The sequence below is a fragment of the Elephas maximus genome, chromosome 23 (genome assembly GCF_024166365.1).
Source record: "Elephas maximus indicus isolate mEleMax1 chromosome 23, mEleMax1 primary haplotype, whole genome shotgun sequence".
Classification (NCBI taxonomy): Eukaryota; Metazoa; Chordata; class Mammalia; order Proboscidea; family Elephantidae; genus Elephas; species Elephas maximus.
The window spans coordinates 64,040,745-64,066,799 of NC_064841.1; the positions used below are offsets into that span (position 1 = coordinate 64,040,745).

General features: G+C 43.1%; 1 long non-coding RNA gene and 1 pseudogene across 1 annotated transcript; both read right to left on the reverse strand.

Moving 5' to 3' along the window:
- Window positions 1-5,399: 5,399 nt before the first annotated feature.
- Window positions 5,400-7,628, reverse strand: LOC126066338 (uncharacterized). Its single transcript, XR_007515066.1, has 3 exons — window positions 7,564-7,628; window positions 6,957-7,098; window positions 5,400-5,697 (listed from the first exon to the last, which is right to left on the reverse strand). It is a non-coding gene; the product is annotated as an uncharacterized LOC126066338 (long non-coding RNA).
- Window positions 7,629-7,769: 141 nt separating this feature from the next.
- LOC126066391 (elongation factor 1-alpha 1-like) lies at window positions 7,770-25,372 on the reverse strand (annotated as a pseudogene).
- Window positions 25,373-26,055: the final 683 nt, after the last annotated feature.

Sequence of the window (26,055 nt, forward strand, 5' to 3'; positions counted from 1 at the left end):
TACCAGGCTGTTTTGATTACTGTAACTGTACAGTATGTTTTAAAATCAGGAAGTGTGAGGCCTCCTACTTTGTTCTTGTCTTTCAGCATTTCTTTAGCTATTTGGATTCTCTTGCCATTCCGTATAAAGTTGAGGATTGGTTTTTGCACTTCCGTAAAGAAGGCTGGTGTAGTTTTGATCGGGATCGCATTGAATCTATAGATTGTTTTGGGTAGTATTGACATCTTAACAGTATTAAGTCTTCCAATCCATGAAACTGGAACATCTTCCCATATGGTTTTCAGTGGCTGATTTTTCAGAAGCCAATCACCAGTCCTTTCTTCCAAGCCTTCTCTGGGTGGACTCGAACCACCAACCTCTCAGTTAGTAACCAAGCACTTAACAATTTACACTACCCAGGGACACCATGAAATACCATACTCATGGCATATTCTAAAAGTTATTAGTAAGATTAATTAATAACTCATCCTATTTTCCCTCTACAAGCCAAGGAATGTCAAGGAACACCAGGGGCTACTGATAAGGAAGAAACTTCCCCTAGAGCCAAGGCCTGATTTGGACTTCTAGCCTCCAAAATTGTGAAATATTAAATTGCTCTTCTTTAAAACCAAGATTTTTTTTAATCTTATTTTGCAAATAATAAAAATCTTAAAAAATATTTTTTAAGTTTTTATTGTGTTTTAAGTGAAAGTTTACTAATCACGTCAGTCTCTCATCAAAAATTTGTATTCACCTTGCTATATACTCCTCCTTGCTCTCCCTCTAATGAGACAGCACACTCCTTCTCTCCACTCTCTATTTTTGTGTCCATTCAGCCCACTTCTGACCCCCTCTGCCTTCTCATCTCCCCTTCAGACAGGAGCTGCCCACATAGTCTCATGTGTCTACTTGATCCAAGAAGTTCACTCCTCACCAGTATCATTTTCTATCCCATAGGCCAGTCCAATCCCTGTCTGAAGAGTTGGCTTTGGGCTAACAGAAGGTCTGGGGACCATGACCTCCGGGTTCCTTCCAGACTCAGTGAGACCATTAAGTCTGGTCTTTTTATAAGAATTTGAGGTCTGCATCCCACGGCTATCCTGCTCCCTCAGGGGTTCTCTGTTGTGTTCCCTGTCAGGGCAGTCATCGGTTGTAGCCAGGAACCATATGGTTCTTCTGGTCTCAGGCTGATGTAGTCTCTGGTTCATGTGGCCCTTTCTGTCTCTTGGGCTCATAATTACCTTGTGTCTTTGGTGTTCTTCATTCTCCTTTGCTCCAGGTGGGTTGAGACCAATTGATGCATCTTAGATGGCCGCTTGCCAGATTAATCTTAAAATATTTTTTAAATTGTTTGATAGCAAAGGCTAACCTTAGTTAGGAAATGTTTCTACCAAACTGGAAAAAAGTCCTGGTGGAGGACAAAAGTCCCTCCTCCCAGCACATCCCCATTTGTGCATGGACCTCGGTGCTCACCAGCTTTCCTTCTCTCCTCTTAGAAAATAAGGGGTGGGGGTGGGGGTAGGGGGAGACAATGCTTCACTAAAGACCTCGCTTCATCATCTTTCTCCTTCCTCTTTTGTATCGTCAACTTCTCTTTCTTTACTGACTCCTTCCCTTTGGTATTTAAACAATATCAATTTCTCTAGTTAAAAAAAAAATTTTTTTTTACCCATCCTCCCCTCTGACTTCTCCTTGAAGAACAATTTCTCAAAACAAGTTTGTACACTTGCTATCTCCACTTCCTCGGCTCCCTTTCTATTCTCCTCCCTCTAACATCTGGCTTCCGCCCCAATTGACCAATTCTTTGCTAAATGCAATGGCCCTTTTTAGACTGCTGGTCCCTTTCCTCAAACACACTTCTCCCTGGGCCACTGCCACATCACGTTATCCTGGTTTTCCCGCTACTTCCCAGTCTCTGCTGCAAGTTTCTCATCTGCTTTCCTCCCCTTAAATGTTGACATTCCACACAGGCTTTCCCAGGCCTCCTTCAACACTCCCTCAGCAATGTTGTTTACCTTGGGCCTCCCAAATCTATCCTCTCACCCTAAATCCCTCTTCTAGGCTTCCAACACCAATGGTCCTGCTTCATACTGGACACCTCCATGTACCTGTCCCAGAGGCCCCCAAACCCACCTTCTTCCGTTCCCAAACTACATCTTACACTGCATTTCCTCTCTGAGGAAATGACACCACCATCAATCTAGTTGTTCAACCCAAAATCTGGGAGTCCTCCTAGACTGTTCTGTAGCCTCTTCTCCCATAGTCAATCTCCACTTAACACTTAAAACATGTGTAACATGCTGTGTTCTAGTTGTCTGACTACGGTTGTTATGGACTGATTTGTGTCCCACAAAAATATGTGTTGTAAATCCTAACCTCTATAAAAAAAAAAAAAAAACCTCTATACTTTGGGTTATACTTATATTTATAATCCCATGATGGAATGGGTTTACTTTGTTATGTTAATGAGGCAGCATTAGCATAGGGTGTGTTTTAAGTCAATCTCTTTCAAGATATGAAAGAGACGAAACAAGTAATGGAAGGAGGCAGAGATGGGGGGAAGAGAAAATCCATGCCGCATGAAAATCACCAAGGACCAAGGAATAGAAGCTGATGAGACAAGGACTTTCCCCAGAGCCAACAGAAAGATAAAACCTTCCTCTAGAGCTGGAGCCCTGAATTCAGACTTCTAGCCTCCTAAACTGTGAGAAAATAAATTTCTGTTTGTTAAAACCACTCATTTATGGTATTTCTGTTATAGCAGCACTAGGTAACTAAGACAGAGGTATATGTCCCCTGCCGGCCTACATGATCCATGAGGTTAGAGGCCATGTCTACCTTAATCCCGTTGTATCTCCTGTGCCTGGTGCAGATACCTAAGGAATGTATGAATTAATGAAGAAATGAATGTTGAAGATGAGTATTGGCCTACAGAGAAAATTGTAAGTCATTGGAGAGGAAGGGTGTCCCCAGCCTGTCCTTTCGCACATGCTTTCTTCCATCTCTCTGGGCCTCCTCCCTAAAAAATAGGAAGGGTCCTGAGAGCCACCCTTTAGACTTGGGGATAGACCTAATAAGGGTTTACTGGGACTGAATTTCTGGCAGTGTCTACTTCAATCAGCTTCTAGCATCTTATACCTTATGTACAAAGGAAATAATACCAGGTATTAGCGAACACACACACACACATACACAAACGGCTCCTCACTTCCCTGGCACTGGGCCACCCCTTGATGCCTGTCCACTTGCAGGAGCAACTAGAGGCAGCAAAGCATGTGCCAGGGATCCTTGGAATCACAGAATTGGAGTCATGGAAGGAGTAGTAGACCTTTGGCATTATCAAGTATAACTTTCAGGTTTGTGACAATTAGAGAAGAGCCGAGATATCCCTGTCATGAGGAATTTGTACTGCCTGAGAAGTGACTCTGAATTTTGCACTGCAGGGTTGGTATGGCCTAGAGTGGCACAGCCGTCCCTGAGCTGGCTGTCCTCCAACCATCATATGCCAGTGGAGCTTTCTGGTCTCTTACTCAGTCACTTGTGAAGTGAGAAAGAAAACCGTAGTGAAAGCTAGATAAGTGGTTAACTTGTGATGTGTGGCAATGCCTAGGAACAGGTGACTCTCAGTGGAAATGGTTCTGGAGAAAGCCAAGAACCCGTAGGGACATTTGGGTATCTATGAACTTGACTTAAGAAACCCTCTGTTCTTCCCCTTTAAAATGTCAAGTGGTGAAAATTCTTAGAGGTCATTATGCAACCTCCCACCCAATGGTAGAATCCCCATGGACACTTCTGCTGGTTGGTCACCCATTCTCCACTAAAACACCTCCAAGGAATGGGAACTGGGAATCTCATCACATAGCCTGAGCTACAGAGCTCTCCTTGACCTTCACGCCTTCCTGTGTGCTCAGCTCACAGATATAGACTTAGGAGACATTTAGAAGTGTCCACTCTGATGTTTTCATTTTGAAATGGGGATATTTTGACAGGGCCTGAAAAACAAACACTTAAGTTCAATTTTTTTTAACCAATTAATGTTTAAAACCTTCTTGCTAGTCTCACTTTGCAGTGGGACTTAGAGGTAGTGTGGGGGCTTAGAGCTGGGGAGGGGTCAAGGATTGGATGGAACTCAGCAGAGAGTGTCTGGAATGAGGAATTAGATGTGTTCAGAAATGGGTGGGCAAGACAGATGCTGGCAAGGATCTCTAAGAAGGGACCCAGGACCTGAAACATTCTTTCCCAGTGACAGTTCAAAGGGTGAAGGAGAATTATAAGCCCCTGTTAAACTGGGAGATTCAAGAAGAAAGAAAAGCATGTGCCTCAGTTCCTGTATAAAGGCCTCAGGGTGGCAGCTACGTATGAGTTTCCTGTGCAGTGTGGCATGGAAATGGCTGACCAGATGGTGGCAGGGGACTTCAGAGTCAGAGAGACCCAGAGACCTTCCTGTTGGGAGCTAGCTGGCAGCATGGACATTCCAGCAAACGGTGACATGATGCAATATAAGTGCCCACCAACAACTTACATGCCCCCAGGGAAAAGAGAGGAGAGCGGAGCATCTGAATAGAAGGTTTATACCATGGTCCCGGGAACATCTAGCTCAACTGGAGTAACATAGTTTATAACGAAAATGTTCTACATTCTACTTTGGTGAGTAGTGTCTGGGGTCTTAAAAGCTTGTGTGCAGCCATCTAAGATACTCCACTGGACTCACCCCAACAAGAGTAAGTGAGAATGAAGAAAAATCAAAGACAAAAAGGAAAGATTAGTCCAAAGGACTAATGGGACACAACTACCACAGCCTCTACCAGACTGAATCCAGCACAATTAGATGGTGCCCAGCTACCACCACTGACTACTCTGACAGAGATCACAATGGAGGGTCCTAGACAAAGCTGGAGAAAAATGTAGAACAAAATTCTAACTCACAAAAAAAGACCAGACTTACCGGCCTGACAGAGACTGGAGAAACCCTAAAAGCTGGCCCCTGGACACTCTTTTAGCTCAGTAATAAAGTTACTCCTGAGGTTCACCCTTCAGCCAAAGATTAGACAGGCCCGTGAAACAAAATGAGACTAAAGGGGCAAACCAGCCCAGGGGCAAGGACCAGAAGGCAGAAGGGGACAGGAAACCTAGTGATTGGGAACCCAAGGTCGAGAATGGAGAGGGTTGACATGTTGTGGAGTTGGTAACCAATGTCACAAAATAACATGTGTAGTAATTATTTAATGAGAAGCTAGTTTGTTCTGTAAACCTTCATCTAAAGTACAATAATAAAATGAATGGAAGCTTTACAGCTGAAATGACTGAGTTTAGCCAAAATTAACCGTTTTCTGCCATGAGAAGGAACAAAAGCTTGAAATGGAGATTTGGTTGAGTTATCACCAAATGAAGTAAACAATAGAAAATTAGACATTGTTAGAAATTTATTAAGAAATAATTTACACTTCTGGCACCCATGATTTGTGGCCCACAACAACTCTTAAGTTCTTTCCAGTAATTGAGTTTCTGAGAGCCAAGTGTGTCTTTGAGTATGTTCTCATCATTCACAGAGATACTGGTGCAGATACGGGAAGAGTTTTACAGATATCCACTGCTGGGTCACACACATCCAGGAAGCTGGGTGCCCTGTCACCATAACTAATACATGATTTTTCACAAATGATTGGCTGGTGTCAGTTACTCGGTGACAATCCCATTTTTGGATCAGGTTGCCATAATCTGCAAATGAAACACAGTATTTTAACTAAAAATAATTTTCCAAACAAGTGTGTGATCAGCTCATTAACTTTGGTTATTTGGGTTGATAGAATGTTTAAGGTGAGTGAAGGAAACCTCACTGTTCCTACACCATATTGCTATCTTCATTGATTTTAATACCTTCCCCCACCGTTTACCAAAATCAAACTCACATTCTCCCCAAACCCAGTTCCCCACCAATCATTCCTATTGCTGTCCACATTTTCATATACTTTGAACCTTGACATCGTCCCCCAAACTTTATTTTCCCTAAAAAACACAGGCAGGCCTCCCCTCCTGATTTCACCTTCAAAATGTCTTTAATCTCTCCTTCTCTTTCATGCTGTGGTGCTCAAAATTGGCCGCCCATCAGAATCACTGGGGACCTTTTAAAAATTCCAATGCCCAGGCCATACCACAGATGAATTAAGTCAAAATCTCTGGGGATGGGACCCAGTCATCAGTGTTTTTTTTAACTTCCCCAAATGATTGCAGCATGCAACCAAAGTTGAGAACCAGTGACTTAATGGGATAATAGAGCAAGTAAGGAAACAAGCCACACCTGTTCTGAATTTTTTATCATCTGAAGTCTTACTACTCAAAGTGTGGTCGGTGGATCGCACCAGCAGCGTCACCTTGGGAGCTTGTTCACCATGCAGAAATCTCAAGCCCCAGCCCAGACCTGCTGAGTCCCCAGGTGACTTGTGTACACAGTAAAGTTTGTGAAGCACTATTCGAAGGCACGCCATAATGGGTTGAATGGTGGCCCCCTAAAAGATATGTCCAAGTCATAATTCCTGGAACCTATGAATTTTTATCTTATTTGGAAAATAGGTCTTTGCAGATGTAATTAAGTTAAGGATCTCCAGGTGAGATCGTCCTGGATTAGTATGAACCCTAAACTCAATTACTGGGGCCCTTTTAAGAGAGGCAAAGGGAGATTTAAGACACAAACACAGGGAAGAGAAGGTGATGTGCAAATGGAGATTAGAGAGATGTGTCCACAAGCCAAGGAATGCCAGGAGCCACCAGAAGCTGAAAGAGGCCAAGAAGGGTTATCTCCTCAAGCCTTCAGAGGGAGCACGGCCCTGCTGACACCTTGATTTCAGACTTCTAACCTCCAGGACTGTGAGCCAATACATTCCCATAGATGTAAGCCACAAGTGTGCAGTAATTTGCTACAGTACCCCTGGGAAACTAATACACATGCCTAGAATGATAAATGTCCCAATACTAGTTACCTGGAAACGTGGGGAGGATGTGCGGACTCATGGGTCACACTGACATTTTCATGAGCGTGGGTCTTGCTCCCACGTGGCTAACTTGAAATCCAGAACTTTCGCAGGCCATGGACGTGTGATCTCAGGGGCTCAGTTTCCTAACCTGGTGAATGCAGAAAATAACTGTACCTAAGTGACATTATCATGGAAAATGTAAAAAGATCATTCACGTGAATGGCTTAGCGCCCGTTTTAAAAGAAAAAAAAAAGTTGCTGTCTAATCGATTCTGACTCATAGTCAGACCCTATAAGACAGAGTAGAACTGCCCCATAGGGTTTCCAAGGAGTGGCTTGTGGATTCGAACTGATAACCTTTTGGTTAGCAGCCGAGCTCTTAATCACTGCACCACCAGGGCTCCACCACAGCCTGGAAAACCTAAAGCGTTCAGTGAGTAGTAGAGCCAGCATCACCAGCAGCACCAACATCTCCGTGTAAAACCACCGCAAAATGGAGCACGTAGTAGGAGAAACTAGTGGGAGGTCCTGGTGGGCTCTGTTGCCCCTCAGATCTCCCTCTGAGGCCGCATCTCCTTCCTGTCGGCAGTTGGGGCAGGGACGGCTGATCTCACCCCCTTATCTCAGCACTCGAGGGTGGGAGGCAGAGTATCAAGATGAGAAGCCACCACGTCTCTGGTGGAAGCACTGATGAGAACCCAGATGGAGAGTGTTTAAATCTGGTTCAGGTTTGAGTGGCATGTGTTCTGATATTTGTCAGATTACCAGATTTCTGACAGCCAGGTGTGTCGTGGCAAGCCCATAAATTGCATTCCGGGAGCTAGCGGCCAGGCTGATTGATCTCTGTAAATCCGGCCAGATTCCGGCAAGCTAAAGGGGTATCCAGTCGCCTGAGCCTTTGGAGACAAGAGCCCCAGAAACCACTGATGCTGGGGGTGTGGTTGCCTCCACATCCCCCTCCCCACCCCTCCCTGATCCTGTGTGCCTGCTGACTGAGAGCAAGGGCACGGCAGTTAGAGGGGGTGCCCTAACTCGCTCTATGCGGCAAAGGTGCCTGCTCAGTGCTATTCCCTTCCATGCCAGAGAGGCATCAGGCACACCCCTTGTCCTTCGTCTCCATAAGGCCCCATGCACTCAGCCCATCTCTCGGTGCTGCAGCCTTAGGCTGAAGGTGTGGGGTAACAAGGGGAGGTCATAGAGCCACCTCATTCAGGAGAAAATTCAAATTTGTCTTTGAACAAACCTGCCCAACCTGCAAGGGAGGAACTAGGAGCAGGTGTCAGCATGTCACTTCCTGTGCTCTCCTTTCCTGCCTGGACCACACCGGATCTCGCTGCGAAACAACTGCAAGGATGCGCGTGAACTGACGGGGGCGGTAGGGCTGTGGAGCAGCAGAACAGCGCCTCTACCGGTCGTGTGAGTCCGCACAGCTCCATGATCACGGCCGCTCTCCTTCCCCTCTCTCAGCCCACCCTCACCTTTCCTGTCTCACTCCTGTTCCTCCCAGCAGCCGAAGCTGAAGCCCTTCTGCCTGCCCAAGGTCAAGAAAACAAATCAAACAAAAAAACACAGAGCTTCGCTCAGGTCCTGCTTTCCTTCCTTCCCAGTCTATTCAAATAACCCTTGAAGTTCATCCAAATAGACTTGGAGACTCCTGCCATCTGACTGGAGTCCCTGGTGGAGCAAATGGTTAACACACGTGCTGGGCTGCTAACTGAAAAGCTGGAGGTTTGACCTCACCCAGAGGTGCCTCAGAAGAAACCCTGCTGAAAACCAGCTATTGAAAACCCTATGGAGCACAGTTCTACGCTGGCACACATGGGGTCACCATGTGTAGGAGTCCACTGCTGGACAACTGGGCTTTAGTTGTGGTCTGACTGGGCTCCTCAGCCACAGCCGCAGCCCCAGAGCATACCCAGGGCCAGGTTCGTACTCAGTGCTGTTCTCTCCCATCCTGCCATGACACCCAGGCACTAGGCTCAATCCTTAGTCCCCATAAGACCCGTTTACTCAGTTCATCCTTGGTACTGCAGACTTAGGCTGAAGATGTGGGATAACAGTCGGAGGTCACATAGTCATCACATTTAGGAGAAAATTATCTTTGAAAAGCCCCTTCACCATTTCTACCACCTGGGTTCCAGACTCCCACCAACTCATTGGCCCCCTTCTTTCTCCTCTCTCTCTGCTCCCCAGTGACTCCTCCAAAATCCTTCCGTTTAATGCCAAGAAATTTAGCTCCCCACTCCTAGCCCCTAAGCTCCAACTCAGCTTCAGCCCTGCCATTTGCAAATCCCGGGATTCCCTAGAAGGCTCTATGAGGACTACAAGGATCTCACTCTTTCTCTGTAAGGCAGTGTTTCTCAACCTTAGCTGCCCTTTGGAACCATGCGAGCAGCTTTAAAAAACACATGCACCTGCTTAGAGGCAAAAGTCTATCAGAGGTTGCCAGGGGGAGGGGGAGATGGGAGTTATTGTTGAAGGGGTACTGAGTTTCTGTTTGGGGTGATGTAAAACTTTTGGAAATGGATAGTGGTGATGATAGCACAACATGGTGAGTGTAATTTATGACACTGAACTGTACACTCAAAAACGGTAAAATGGAAAACATTGTCATGTGTATTTTATCACAATAAAATTAAAAAACAAAACCATGTATCTGAGGGAAAAGACACTTTTTAACAAATGGCGCTGCAAAAATTGGATGTCTATCTGTGAAAAAACAAAACAGGACCCATGCCTCACACCACACACACAAAAGCTAACTCAAAATGGATCCAAGACCTAAATATAAAATCTAAAATGGTAAAGACACATGGAAGAAAAAATAGGGACAACACCAGGGGCCTGAACACATGGCATAAATACAAACCATAACTAACAATGCACAAATGCCAGAAGATAAACTAGATAACTGGGAGCTCCTAAAAATCAAGCACATATGCTCATCAAAAGACTTCACCAAAAGAGTGAAAAAAACTAGAGACTGGGGGAAAAAAATTGCCTATAACATATCCAAAAAGGATCTAATCTCTAAAGTTCATAGAATACTTCAACACCTCAACAACAAAAAGACAAATAAACCCAATTAAAAAATGGGCAAAGGATACGAACAGACAAAAGAAGACATTCAAGCGGCTAACAGACTCATGAGGAAATGCTCAGATCATTAGCCATTAAAGAAGTGCAAGTCAAAACTGCAAGAAGATACCATCTCATGCCGACATCACTGGCACTAATCAAAAAAACAAAATAACAAATGTTGGAGAAGCTGCAGGGATATTGGAACTCTTATGCACTGCTGATAGGAATGTAACATGGTACAACCACTATGGAAGATGATATGGCGCTTCCTTAAAAAGCTAGAAATAGAAATACCATACTCCATCTAGCAATCCCACTCCTAGGCATATATCCTAGAGAAATAAGAGCCATCACACAAATAGATATATGCACACCCATGTTCATTGCAGCATTATTCACAATAACAAATAAGATGGAAACAACATAAATGTCCATTAACAGATGAATGGATAAACAAATCATGGTACATACACACAATGGAAAACTTTGCAATGCTAAAGAACAATGATGAATCCACAAAACATCGCACAACATGGATGAACCCGGAGGACATTATGCTGAGTGAAATAAGTCAATAACAAAAGGACAAATACTGTATGAGGCCACTATTAGAAAAAAACCAAGAAAAGGTTTACACACTGAAAAAAACAATCTTTGATGGTGACAAGGGAAGAGAGGGGTGGGGCAGGAAAATCATAACTAAACAGTGGACAAGTTAACTTTGGTAAACTTTGAGACAACATACAATATAGGGGAAGTCAGCACAACTTGACCAAAGCAAAGTCAAAGGAGCTTCCTAGACACATTCAAACATCTTGAGGAATGGAGTTACTGAGCCTGAGGGCTGAGGACCATAGTCTCAGGGGACATCTGGGTCAATTGGCGTAACATAGTTGATTAAGAATATGTCGTACATCCTACATCGGCTGAGTAGCCTCTGGGATCTTAAAAGCTTGCAAATGGCCATCAAAGATACATCTGTTGGCCCCATCCTGTCCGGAGCAAAGGAGAATGAAGAAAACAAAAGACACAAGGAAAGTATTCATCCAAAGGACTAATGGACCACACGAACCAGAGCCTCCACCAGCCTGAGCCCAGAAGAACTGGATGGTGCCTGGCTACCACCACCCACTACTCTGGCAGGGATCACAATAGAGGGTCTCAGACAGAGCAGGAGAAAAACGTAGAGCAAAATTTAAATTCACTGGTCTGACAGAGACTGCAGGAGCTCCCAAGACTATGGCCCCCAGACACCGGTTAACTCAGAACTGAAGCCACTCCCGAAGGCCATCTTTCAGCCAAAGGTTAGACAATAACATGCACGAGGAACGTGCTTCTTAGTTCAATCAAGCATACGAGACCAAATCGGCAACACCTGCCCGAAAGCAAAGACGAGAAGGCAGGAAGGGACAGGCAAACTGGATGAGTGGAAACAGGGAACTCAGGATGGAAAGGGAAAGAGTGCTGACATATTGCAGGGACTGTAACCAATGTTACAAAACAATTTGTGTATAAATTTTTGAATGAGGAACTAATTTGGGCTGTAAACTTTTACCTAAAGCACAATAAAATTTTAAAAATATATGTATATATACCTGAGTCCCACTCATAGAAACTCTGATTAAATTCATCTTAGCCAGTGGTTTTAAAACCTGGGTGCGCAACAGAATTGCCTGCTGGGCTTGTTGAAGTACAGATACTCGGCCCCACCCCCATAGCTGCAGATTCAGCAGGTCTGAATGGGACCCAAGAATCTGCATTTCTAACAAGTTACTCAGGGGATGTTCGTGCTACTCTGGTACTACACTTTGAAACCTCTGATCCAGGCCCTGGGATGTGGCCTGGGTATTGAGACCTTAAACCCACTGCTGTCAAGTCGATGCTGACCCATAGCAGCCCTATAGGACAGAGTCTAACTGTCTCCATAGTGTTTCCAAGGCTGTAATCTTTATGGAAGCAGACTGCCACATCTTTCTCCCGTGGAGCAGCTGATGGGTTCGAACCACTGAGCTTTTGGCTAACTGCTGAGCGCTTTAACCACTGTACCACCAGGGCTCCCTATTGGGACCTTAGAGCGTGAGTTGGAATTGACTCAACAGCAACGGGTTTGCTGTTGTTTTGTATATCCCCACTAGGGAGTCCTAGTGGTGCAGTGGTTAAGTGCTCGGCTGCTAACGTCTTGGTCGGCATTTCCAGTCCACCAGCCGCTCCTTGGAAACTCTATGGGGCAGTTCTACTCTGTCCTATATGGTCACTATGAGTTGGATCCAACTAGATGGCAATGGGTTTTTTTCTTTTTATATCCCCACTGATATGAGCTATGCCAGCCTCTTATAAAACATCAACGGCCACAATCAGTTTTATTTTTAAATGGTTATTTACACATATTTTACTTTATATAAGCCCTACAATAACCATATGTGTTGTAGTTAGCTACTGGCAAGTTGATTCCGTCTCATGGTGATCCCATGTGAGCAGAGTAGAACTGCTCCATAGGGTTTCACAGCTGCGACCTTTCAAAAGCAAGTCCCCAGACCTGTCTTCCGAGGGGCCTCTGGGAGGGTTTGAACTGCCAACATTTTGGCTAGTATCAAACCAAAGCCAAACCTGTTGCCGTCGAGTCGATTCCGACTCGTAGTCACCCTATAGTTGAGCGCTTGTAGTCTCTATTTTACAGATGAGGAAAACGAGACGCAGATGTGTGTGGGCAAGACACTTCTCCCTGCTGATGCCCAGTTCAGGATTCCACACTCAGGGCTCAGCCTTGAAGCATCCCTGGCTAGTTCAAGCCCCCAGAACTCAGATGACTTTCAAGGGAAATCATACCAACCATCACCTTATATGAAAATAAAGCCAACCCATCGGTAAGTGGCCAGCGCTGCAACCAAAATGTGCTCCCCGGCCTCCTCTCTCTTCCCGCCCATTGTTGCCTTTTCCTGTCAGACCTCATGATCTTGTTCCTCTTTCCTGATCCTGTTTGGTTTCCAAATGCTCTCCGGATATGACTTCCTCCTTCCTGCTTCCACATTCTCATAACAAACCAGCCCCAAGGCAGCTTTTGAGCTAAGAAGCTAGGTGGGTAGGGTAGCTGGTTATGGCAAACCTGGAAATGATGGTCTAGAAGTTTTAACCTCCAGAGTCATACTGTCTTTGCAGTCATGCTTGTCTAGCTCCTCTCCAAGGAATGAAGCCCTCCTGGTAATGAACGCAGCCTCTGGTTCATCCCTCCTCATTGCACTGCTGGCACTGAGGCTCCCTCCTTGCAATCTTCGTGCCTTTTGGTAAGTGCTCAGTTAGTGTAAACATATGTCCACCTGGAACCTATGACCGTGACTGTCTTAGGATTCTCTAGTGAAACAGAACCCATGATGATAGACAGGTAGGTAGGAAGGTGGATGGGTGGGTGGATGGATGGATGGATGGATGGATGGATGGATGGATGGATGGATGGATGGATGGATGGATGGATGGATGGATGGATGGATATGGGCAGTAATGTGCTTTACCTAAAACCAACTGATATAGTCATATGTAATTACACCATGATAACAACTAAACTAGTGTTTTGCCAAACAAACGGGAACCATAGCCTAGCTAAGTTGACACATAAAATTAATCATCACAGTGACTTTATTTGGAAAAAGGGTCTTTGCAGTTGTAATTAAGAGTCTCAGGACCTTAAATCCAATGACAAGTATCTGTGTAAGAAGAGACTCAAAGGAGACAGCCATGTGAAGGCAGACATACAGATTGGAATGATGCAGCCACAAGACAAGGAACGCTAGGAGGCACCAGAAGCTGGAAGAGGCAGAGAAGGATTCTCTCCTAGAGCCCTCGCAGCCCTGCCGACATCTTAATTTCAGACCTGTGGCCTCTAGAACTGTGAAAGAATACACATCTGTTGTTTCAATCCACCAAGTTTGTGGTACTTTGTTACAGCAGCCCTATTAAGACTGTGAGCTTTGCGTTTAACCACAGCTGGGTGTGGAAAAAAACTGATGGGCACCTATAAGATTTACTCAGCATGGCCAAAATAGGATGCAGAGATGACCTTTCAGTTACCTCTGAGGTCCTCGCATACATTCACAGGGCCCGGAGAAGAGAATTCAAATTCTCTGAGCCTTCGACCCCTCCTTCTCCAGGCCAGAAGAGCCTCCATGTGAACGCGGGGCATCACATCCTCAGGGCTGACATTCAAATGCTGGAACCCGCCTGGCCACAGGGACCCAAACCCATGTGTCTGTAGGTGACTCTGAAGCAGGGTGTTCTCCCTCCTTTGGAGCCCGAAGGAGCCAGAGACCAGGGGCAGGAGTGGAGGAGATGTGGTGAGAACTTGAGCGTAAGCTCCTAGGTATTCCTCAGAAGGGGCAACACATCAGACTTCATGAAAGAAATGATTCTTATTGATTTCAAAGCAATAAGAGCATATTGAGCACCAACTACCTGCTGGAGTCCCTAGGTGGTGCAAATGGTTAAAGCGTTCACCTGCTGACCTTGAGGTTCAAGCCCACTCAGAGGAGCATAGGAAGAAAGGCCTGGTGATCTATTTCTTAAAAATCAGCCATTGAAAACCATACGGAGCACAGTTCTACTCTGACACACATGGGGGCGCCATGAGTCAGAATCAACCCGACAGCACACCCAGCTGTGGTTAAATGAAACAACCGGCCTGGCCACGGAACAGCATCAAGAGAAGGTCTCAACCACAGCCGATCCCCTCGGGGACCTGCAGTCTACTTGTTAAGATGAGACTTTTCCCTCAAGAGAGGACAGTGTGAAGCTCCATGGTGAAGAGGATCAAGTGCCCAAAATGTGTTCAGAAATTGTGAGACGCAAATGCAGGTCTCCGGGACAGGAAGGGGGTCGTTGTGGAACAGAACTTGGGAAGATCGTATGGACCTTGAGGGTTGGGTAGAGCGAGGGGCTGTCTAGGAGAGGGCAAAGGTCACTGTGGAAATGAACAGGGCGGGTTGGGGGACCAGTGGTTGAGACAGACAGCAACGCTGGCCATGGTGCTCCTTGCCCTTTTGCAGGGAGGCAAGAGTTTTACTTTACAAAATGCGAAATCGCTCAAGTTGAAATGCTCCATACATTGTTTTAAACTCCAGAAGTTTCAACAAATGGTCTCTTTCTATCTAATGGATACATCACTTACGTGGTTGTCAGCCCTCTCTTACACACAGAGAACAAACCAAAAAATGCCTTCTGGTTTTTTGCCTTTTATTCTCTCTAACATTTTCCCCAATTATGGAAGTAATATGTGAATACTTTCTGGTTGTACAAAATTCCAACTAAATAAAAACGAACGCAAAGTCCCAGCCCCTGCCCATCTCCACAGGCATCCAGAGTGTAGCCTCCCTGTGCTTTTTGACTTTTCCAGAAAAACCTCGGTATGTTAGTAAATGTTCATTGTAAGCATTTAGAAATGATTTGTTTGCTTGTTTGTTTTGGTGGTGAGTGACATTTTTGCCCTTCACAACGGTTCATTTCCCCAAGTTGAAACACACTCTAAATTGGTCATCTAGTACTCAGCTAGTCATTCTTTTGGTCTTAGTTGCATTTACAGTGAAAATACCCTTTTTCTAGAAGAAATGCCACGTACAGCCTTCAGAGGTCAAGGAGTTTTGATGTTACGAGTTACGACATATTAGAAGTGGATTTATCTTGAAGCTAATGAAGTTCAAGTTTCAGGGTTCCTCCCTACACAGCCCCTTCTAAGACCCTGTATATAATTTTTTTTCTTACTCTTAAACTTTGTTTTAATGAGCTTCAAAATTCTCTGACGGATGTTTGTTTCTATTTAAAAAGTTATTTCCGTTTAAAAAGTACTGATTTTAAAAACTAATAACTTAAACCTGCCACACACACAAAAAAACCAAATGGTCCACAGCACATTCCTTTCCTTCTGAAGGTTTTATAACGCGTTGTTATCATTAACCAGTCTTTTACTACTAAACTTAAATGGCCAATTAAGACAAACAGTCCTGAGAGCCTTCTTCCACCACTGAGTAAGCCTAGGGTGGCAGATGTTATGGATAAGGTTAATTTAGCCTTCCGAGCTTGCTGAGCCAACTTGCTGATCTTGTCAGTTCCAGCCGCCTTTTTGTCCACTGCCTTGATGACACATACAGCAACTGTCTGTCTCATATCATGAACAACAAATGACCCAGAGAGGGATAGTCAGAGAATCTCTCAACACACACAGTGTCTTAGTTATGTAGTGCTGCTATGACAAAAATACCACAAGTGGATGGCTTTAACAAACGGAAATTTATTCTCTCACAGTCTAGTAGGCTAGAAATCCAAATTCAGGGCGTTAGCTCCAGGGGAAGGCATTCTGTCTCTGTCTGCTCTAGGAGAAGGTACTTGTCATCAATCTTCCCCTGGTCTAGGAGCTTCTCAGTGCAGGGACGCCAGGTCCAAAGGACACGCTCTGCTCTGCCCTACTTTCTTGGTGGTCTGAGGTCCTCTCATCTCTCTGCTCACTTCTCTCTTTTATATCTCAAAAGAGATTGACTCAAAAAAAACCTAATCTTGTAGATTGAGTCTTGCCTCATTAACACAACTTCATCTAATCCTGCCTCATTAAAATCATTAACCAAAACCAAGCCTGTTGCTGTCAAGTTGATTTCAACTCATAGCGACCCTATAGGACAGAGTAGAGCTGCCCCGTAAAGTTTCCAAGGAGTGGCTGGTGGATTCAAAATGCTGACCTTTTGGTTAGGAGCTGAGTTCTTTTTTTTTTTAATTGTCCTTTAGGTGAAAGTTTATAGCTCAAGATGATTTATCTACAAAAATTTATACACGTATTGTTTTGTGACATTAGTTGCAATCCCCACAATGTGACAGCACACTCCACCTGTTCCCTGTGTCTGTTCAGTCAGTTCCTGTCCCTTCCTGCCTTCTCATCCTGCCTCTGGACAGGAGGAGCCCATTTGGTCTCCTGTATCTGATTGAACTATTATTTTTTGGTTTATTGTCCTGTCTAATCTTTGTCTAAAGAATGGACTTCAGGAATGGTTTTAGTTCTGGGTTAACAGGGCATCTGAGGGTTATAGTTTCAGGGGTTCCTCTAGTCTCTGTCAGACCATTAAGTCTGGTCTTTTTACAGGAATTTGAGCTCTGCCTCACACTTTTCTCCCACTCTGTCTGAGACTCTCTGTTGTGTTATCTGTCAGGGCAGTCATTGACAGTAGCCAGGCACCATCTAGCTCTTCTTGTCTCAGGCTGGTAGAGTCTCTGGTTTATGTAGACCTTTAGTCTCTTGGGCTAATATTTTCCTTGTGTCTTTGATGTTCATCTTCCTTTGCTCCAAGTGAGTTGGGACCAATTGATGCCTCTTAGATGGCCTCTTGAACGCTTTTATGACCCCAGACACCACTCACCAAAGTGGGATGCAGAACATTTTCTTAATAAAATTTGTTATCCCAATTGACCTAGATGTTCCCGGAAACCATGGTCTCCAGACCCCAGCCCCAGCTGCTGTGTCCCTCAAAGTGTTTGAATGTGTTCAGAAAACTTCTTAGCTTTTGCTTTGGTCCAGTTGTGCTGACTTCCCCTATATTGTGTGTTGTCTTTCCCTTCACTGAAGACGATCCTTGTCTGGTTTTAGTAGATTCCCCTCTTCCTCCCTGCCTACCCTCATAACCATCGAAGAATGCTTTTTTTCTGTTCTAATAATAATGGTCTCATACAATATTTGTCCTTTTGTGACTGACTAATTATACTTCCAGATTTATCCATGTTGTGAGATGTTTCACAGATTCATCACTGTTCTTTATCATTTCATAGTATTCCATTGTGTGTATGTACCATAACTTGTTTATCCATTTGTCTGTTAATGGGCACCTAGGTTGTTTCCATCCTTTTGCTATTGTGAACAATGCTGCAGTGAACATGGGTGTGCATATGTCTATTCGTGTGACTGCTCTTATTTCTCTAGACTACTTTTCAAGGAGTGGGATTGCTGGATGTATGGTACTTCTATTTCTAGCTTTGTAAGGAAGCACCAAATCGTTTTCCAAAGTGGTTGTACCACTTTACATTCCCACCAACAGTGCATAAGTGTTCCAGTCTCTCCACAACCTCTCCAACATTTATTATTTTGTATTTTTTGGATTAGTGCCAGCCTTGTTGGGGTGAGATGGTATCTCATTGTAGTTTTGATTTCCATTTCTCTAATGGCTAATGATCATGAGAATTTCCTCTTGTGTCTGTTAGCTGCCTGAATGTCTTCTTTGGTGAAGTGTCTCTTTATATCCTTTGCCCACTTTTTAATTGGGTTATCTGTCTTTCTGTTGTTGAGGTTTTGTGGTATCTTGTAGATTTTAGAGATTAGACCCTGATCGAATATGTCATAGCCAAAGATTTTTTCCCAGTCTTTTTACTCTTTCAATGAAGTCTTTTGATGAGCATAAGTGTTTGATTTTTAGGAGCTTCCAGTTCCCCAGTATCTTTTTTGGTGTTTGTGCGTTGCTAGTTATGGTTTGTATACTATTTATGCCATGTATTAGGGCTCTTGCATTGTCCCTATTTTTGATTCCATCTTTATCGTTTTAGATTTTATATTTAGGTCTTTGATCCATTTTGAGTTAGTTTTTGTACACGGTGTGAGGTATGGGTCTTGCTTCATTTTTTTCCAGGTGGATATCCAGTTATGCCAGCACCATTTGTTGAATAGACTGTCTTTTCCCCAATTAATGAACTTTGGGCCTTTGTCAAATATCAGCTGCTCCTATGTGGATGAATTTACACCTGGGTTCTCAAGTCTGTTCCATCGGTCTATGGCTCTGTTGTTGTACCAGTACCAGGCTGTTCTGCTACCATGGCGGTATAATATATAATATAATAGGTTCTAAAATCAGGTAACGTGAGGCCTCCCGCTTTGTTCTTCTTCTTCAGTAATACTTTACTTATCTGGGGCCTCTTCCCTTTCCATATGAAGTTGGTGATTTGTTTCTCCATCTCGTTAAAAACTGTCATTGGAATTTGGATCAGGAATTTGGTAGATCACTTTTGGCTTCTTGCTGTAGTGTCTTGTAGTTTTTTTTTGTATAGGTCTTTTACGTCTCTGGTTAGGTTTATTCCTAAGTACTTTATTTTCTTGGGGGCTATTGTAAATGGTATTGTTTTGGTGATCTCCTTTTTGATTCTCTTTGTTGGAGTAGAGGAACCCAACTGATTTTTGTATGTTTGTCTTGTATCCTGATACTTGCTGAAATCTTCTATTAGCTCTAGTAGTTTTCTTGTGGATTCTGTGTATAAGATTGTGTCATCTGCAAATAGAGATGCTTTTACTTCTTCCTTACCAATTTGGGTACCCTTTATTTCTTTTTCTTGCCTTATTGCTCTGGCTAGGAACTCCAGCACAATGTTGAATAAGAGTGGTCATAAAGGGCATCCTTGTCTGGTTCTCATTCTCAGGGGGAATGCTTTCAGAATCTCTCCATTTAGAATGATGTTGGCTGTTGGCTTTGTATAAATGGTGTTTATTATGTTGAGACATTTCCCTTCTATTCTTATCTTGCCGAGAGTTTTTATCATGAGTGGGTGTCGGACTTTGTCAAATGCCTTTTCTGCATCAACTGATAAAATCATATGATTCTTATCTTTTGTTTTATTTATATGATGGGTTACATTGATTGCTTTTCTAGTGTCAAACCATCCTCGCACACCTAATATGAATCCCACTTGATCATGAATTATTTTTTTGAATATGCTGTTGAATTCTATTGGCTAGAATTTTGTTGAGGATTTTTGTGTCTATGTTCATGAGGGATATTGGTCTGTAATTTTATCTTTTTGTGGTGTCTTTACCTGGTTTTGGTATCAGGGTTATGCCGGCTTCATGGGATAAGTTTGGGAGTATTCCTTTCTTTTCTATCCTCTGAAATACCTTTTGTAGTAGAGGTGTTAACTCTTCTTTGAAAGTTTGGTAGAATTCTCCAGTGAAGCTGTCAGGGCCAGGGCTTTGTTTTGTTGTTGTTGTTGTTGGGAGGTTTTTTTATTACCTCTTCAATCTCTCCTTTTGTTATGGGTTTATTTAGTTTTTCTACCTTAGTTTGTGTTAGTTTAGGTAACTAGTATGCTTCCAGAAATTTGTCAGGGTACAATTTTTCGTAGTATTCTGTTATAATTCTTTTCATATTTGTTGGGTCTGTTTTGATATTGCCCATCTCATTTCTTATTTGGGTTATTTGCTTCATCTCCTGTTTTTCTTTTTTCAATTTGGCCAGTGGTTCATTGATCTTTTCAAAGAACCAACATTTGGTATTTTTAACTCTTTCAATTGTTTTTCTATTCTCTATTTCATTTATTTTTGCTCTAATCTTTATTATTTCCTTTCTTCTGGTGCCCAAGGGCTTCTTTTACTGCTCTCTTTCTATTTGTTCTAGTTGTAGAGTTAATGTTTTGATTTTGCCCCTTTCTTCTTTTTGGATATGTGCCTTTATTGCTGTAAATTGACCTCTAAACACTGCTTTTGCTATGTCCCAAAGGTTCTGGTAAGATGTGTTTGCATTCTCATTTGATTCTCTGAATTTCTTTATTCTGTCTTTGATTTCTTCTATAACCCTGTAGTTTTTGAGCAAGGTGTTATTCAGTTTCCATGTATTTGACTTTTTTTTTTTTTCCTTGCTGTTTCTATTACTGATTTCTACTTTTATGGCTTCATGGTCAGAAAAGATGCTTTGTAATATTTTGATGTTTTGAATTCTATTAAGATTTGCTTTGTGGCCTAAAATATGGCCTATTCTGGAGAATGTTCCATGTACATTGGAAAAGAATGTATACTTGGCTACTGTTGGTTGGAGTGTTCTGTATATGTCTATGAGGTCAAGTTGATTGTGGCATTTAAATCTTCTGTGTCTTTATTGAGTTTCTTTCTAGATGTTCTGTCCTTCACTGAAAGCAATGTGTTGAAGTCTCCTTCTATTATTGCGAATCCGTTTATCTCTCTTTTCAGTGCTGTTAGAGGTTGTTTTATGTATTTTGGAGCCCTGTCATTGAATGCCTATATGTTTTTGATGGTTATGCCCTCCTGGTATATTGACCCTTTAGTCATTATATAGTATCCTTCCTTATCCTTTGTGGTGCATTTTGTTGTAAAGTCTTTTTGTCAGAGATTAATATTGGCACACCTACACTTTTTTGGTTGTTGTTTGCTTGAAATTTTTTTTTTTTCCTGTTCTTTTGGTTTGAGTTTGTTTGTGTCTTCGAGTCTAAGGTGTGTCTCTTGTAGGCAACATATAGATGGATTGTCTTTTTTAATTCACTCTGTGACTGCCTGTCTCTTTATTGGTATATTTAGTCCATTTACAATCAGTGTAATTATTGATAGGCATGAGTTTATTGCTGTCATTTTGATGCTTTTGTTTTGTTTTTGGTGGCATTGACAGTTTCTTTGTTCCACTTAATTTTCTGTGCTGAGTCATTTTTCTTTAAGTATTTTCTTTTCATCTTTTTCTTAATTGTTGATTTCGTGTTTGCTGAGTCTTTATGTTTTTCTTCTTTTTTATTTTGATGAATGATTTTTTAGCTTCCTTTGTTGTTAACCTTAAAATTTACCTTTATTTTTCTAAGTTTAAACCAATCTTTTATTTCTTGATTAGCCTTAACTTCCTCTCCACACGGAAGTTCTATGACTACACTATTTATTCGCTTTTTTTTGTTTTAGTGTTGTCATTGTTTACGTATTGATGTTTCTGTTCCCCTATTTTCAGTCTTTTAGCTTTGACTTATTTTTGGAACTTCCCTATCTGGGTTGATATCTGGGTGTTCTGTCTGTGTTCTAGTCTTGGTTTGTTGTCTGATATTATTGGTTCTCTAACCAAAGAACTCCCTTTAATATTTCTTGTAATTTTGGTTTGTTTTTTACAAATTCCCTTAACTTCTGTTTATCTGGAAATGCCCTAATTTCATCATCATATTTGAGAGACAGTTTTGCTGGATATACAATTCTCAGCTGTCAGTTTTTTCTTTCAAGGCTTTATATATGTCATCCCATTGCTTTCTTGCCTGCATGGTTTCTGCTGAGTGTTCAGAGCTTAGTCTTATTGATTCTCCTTTGTAGGTGACTTTTTGTTTATCCCTAGCCACTCTCAAGATTCTCTCTTTATCTTTGGTTTTGGCAAGTTTAATTATAATATGTCTTGGTGACTTTCTTTTGGAATCTACCTTGTGTGGGGTTCGTTGAGCTTCTTGGATAGATATCTTCTCATCTTTCATGATATCAGGGAAGTTTTCTGCTAGCAGATCTTCAACAATTCTCTCTGTATTTTCTGTTATCCCCTCTATTCTGGTACTCCAATCACTCATAGGTTTTTCCTCTTGATAGTGTCCCACATAGTTCTTAGAGTTTCTTTATTTTTTTTAAATTCTTTTATCTGATTTTTCCTCATATAAATTGATGACAAGGGATTTATCTTCAGTCTTACTAATTCTGACTTTCATGGCCTCAATTCTGCTCCTATGGCCTTCTATTGAGTTGTCCAGTTCTGAAATTTTATTGTTAATCTTTTGGATTTCTAGTTGCTGTCTCTTTATGGTTTCTAGCAGCCTATTAAATTTGTCATTCTGTTGTTGTATTGTTTTCCTGAATTCCTCTATTGCTTTGTCTGTGTGTTCCTTGGCTTGGTCTGAATTTTACCTGATCTCCTTCCTGATTTCTTGAAGAGCTCTGTATATTAATCTTTTGAATTCTAACTCTGGTAATTCTCAGACCTTCTCTTCCCCTGGAAGGTTTCCTGGTTCTTTATTTTGGTCACTTGCTGGAGCCATCTCGACCTGCTTCTTTATGAGATTTAATATTAGCTATTGTCTCTGAGCCATCAATAAGTTATATTTATTTATTGTATGTTTGTTTACTCTGTCCTAGCTTTTTGCTTTGTTTTGTTTTGATATGCCCAAGTAGGGTGGGTGTGTAAGCTACTCTGGTTATTGGCTTCTTTGAAGCTCTCACGTCCTGTTACCAGTGGCTAGAGCAACTACTAGGTGTGTGAGCCCAGGAGCCTGTTCACTTTTCTTGTGTGGATGTGGCTCAAATGTCCAGGTTGTCAATCACCAAGCGTGTGGTGCACTCTCACCTACAGTCCTATACGGGCAGGGCTGCACAGGGGTGTTCAGAGCATGCACAGGTATCTGGCTGCAGTAGGGGGGTGTGTGTTGAGCAAGGTAGGGGGCTGACAACTGCTCCTGAGTGCCTGGGTGGGGTGCATGTCCCTGTCCCCTAGACTGCATAGGGGAATGGGTTTTGCAGCTGGTCCTTGAGTACCCAATGCTGTTGGCTGTAGGGACTGGGAGGAACCACTTATTCTTAGACCCCTGTTGTGGGTGGCTAGGTGGGGTGGGTGATACCGCCAGCCCTCAGGCCCCTGATGTGGGTAGGTGCGGTCCCTGCTTAATGCGCAGCAGCCCCGTGTCAAATGGCATGAATTTTCAACTCCCTCTTGGCTGCTGCATTTGAAAATAGGCTTCAGGTGTATGCCCTGTTGTTTAATGCTAATGAGGGCCTGTGGTGTTGAATCTGCCCACACAGGTCTAGGCAGGGGTGAAGGGTGTTACAAGTCCATGAATACCTTATGCCAGTGCCTAGGCAAAAGGGCAGTGACTGCCCTGAATTCCCGGCTTAGGGTGCATGGCAATTTTTTTAAACTGTGAGACGGGTTTGGGCTCAGATAGTCCTGAGTTCCTGGCTTAGGGGATTTGGTTTTTTTTTTTTTTTTCAAGTCCCAAGACTGGTTTGGGCATGCAGCCCTGAGTTCTAAACAGCTGAGTTCTCAAGCCAAGCTCTTAACCACTGTGCCACCAGGGCCCCTATTAATATCATAGAAGTAGGATTTACAATACATAGGAAAATCAGATCAGATGACAAAATGGTGGCCAATCATACAAACTGAGAATCATGCCCTATCCGAGAAGATACACATTTCTGGGGACACGATTCAATCCATAACACATGGGCTTGCCAGGAACCATGTCACCAGACTTCAAGAATTTGGGGCCATCCTCCAGCTTCTTACTAGAATGGCAATCAATCCTGTCTTTGATCTGAGCAAACTTGCAAGCAATGTGAGCTGTGTGACAAGCCAGCACAGGTGCATAGCCAACACTTATTTGGCCTGGGTAGTTCAGGATGATCACCTGAGCAGTGAAGCCAGCTGCTTCCATTGGTGGGTCTTTTTTGCTGTCACCAGCCACACTGCCAGAATGAACATTGTTAACAGAGTCATTCTTGACTTTGACGCCTACATTGTCCCCAGGCAGTGCTTCGCTCAGTTTCATGGCACATTTCAACAGACTTTACTTCAGTGGTGATGATAACTGGTGAAAGGTGACCACCATGCCCTGTTTGAGAACACCAGTCTCCACTCTGCCCACAGGGACAGTACCAGTACCACCAATTTTGTAGACATCCTGGAGAGGCAAATGCAGAGGCTCGTCAGTTGGACAGGTTTGTGGTAGGATGCAATCCAGAGCTTCACACAGCCTGGTCCCACTGGCATTGCCATCCTTACAGGTGACTTTCCATCTCTTGAACCAAAGCATGTTAGCATTTGGCTCCAGAATGTTGTCACCATTCCAGCCAGAAACTGGCACAAATGCTATGCGTTAGGGGTGTAGCCCATTTTCTTAATGTAGGTGCTGACTTCCTTGATGATTTCCTCATTATCTCTTCTGGTTGTAGGGTGGCTCAGTGGAATCCATTTGGTTAACACCAACAGTTGTTTCATACCCAGCATGTAAGCCAGAAAGACATGTTCATGGGACTGCCCATTTTTAGAGATAAAAAAAAAAAAAAAACAACTCATTGCTGTCAAGTCAATTCTGACTCATAGTGACCATATAGGTCAGAGTAGAACTGCCCCATAGAATCTCCAAGGAGCACCTCATGGGTGTCAACTTCTGATCTTTTGGTTAGCACCCATGGCACTTAACCACTACACCACCAGAGTTTCCTTCTTGGAGGCCAGCTTCAAATTCACCAACAATCAGGACAGCACAGTCAGCCTGTGATGGTCCCGTGATCATGTTTTTTTGATAAAGTCTCTGTGTCCTGGGATATCAGTGATGGTCACATAGTACTTGCTGGTCTCAAATTTCCACAGGGAGGTATCAATGGTGATGCCTCGCTCCTGTTCAGCTTTCAGTTTATCCAAGACTCAGGCATACTTGAAGGAGTACTTTCCCATCTCAGCAGCTTCCTTCTCAAATTTTTCGATGGTTCTTTTGTTGATCCCACCGCATTTGTAGATCAGGTGACCAGTAGTGGTAGACTTGCCTGAATCTGTGTGCCCAACGACAATGATGCTGATATGCATCTTTTCCTTTCCCATTTTGGCTTAGATTTTGTCATGGTTTTCACTAGCACCTGTATTCTGGTGACAAATCCGTTGTGGAAAAGAAAAAAAAGTGTATCTAATTTTGCATTTGTTAGTTTGCATTCTTTTTCTTAAAGAGCCCACCCCCCAACTGTATAAGCTTTAGGCCCCCAAACCTCAGCTCCCTCCCTAGATATGGTCTTAAAGCCAATGATGCATTAGGTCTTGCTCTCCCCTAGGGGCACAGAGCCTACCGTCTGGTTGATACTTGATATTTCTGAGGAAGCTTTTCCTGAAAAGGAAGAGGAAGGTGCTGACACTCTGAGTTTTAAAATGCTGAGGAGCCATTTCCTATAACCTTTAGAAGCAAAGAAGTAAATGATGGGGTCCATACAACAGTTCATATTCATGAAGGACATCGTGACCTGAAGAGATAATTTGAACAAGTCCTGCTATGGGCAGGATGAGGGATGAAGCAGCTGTCTCACCATGAACTGGGTGACGTTGAGGTGGTATGGGCTGAAACACACCACCACAGCAAGCAGCACAACTATAATGAGCAGGCAGGATCTGCACTGGTGCCTTTTCTTGCTTATCAGAGGATTTTCCCGGGCTGCCCTACACAGCTTCAAGACAATTTTCATATAAAAAACATTATATAATTCCCATTGGCCCACAGAAGCTTAGAGCACAGGCCACTAGGACCAT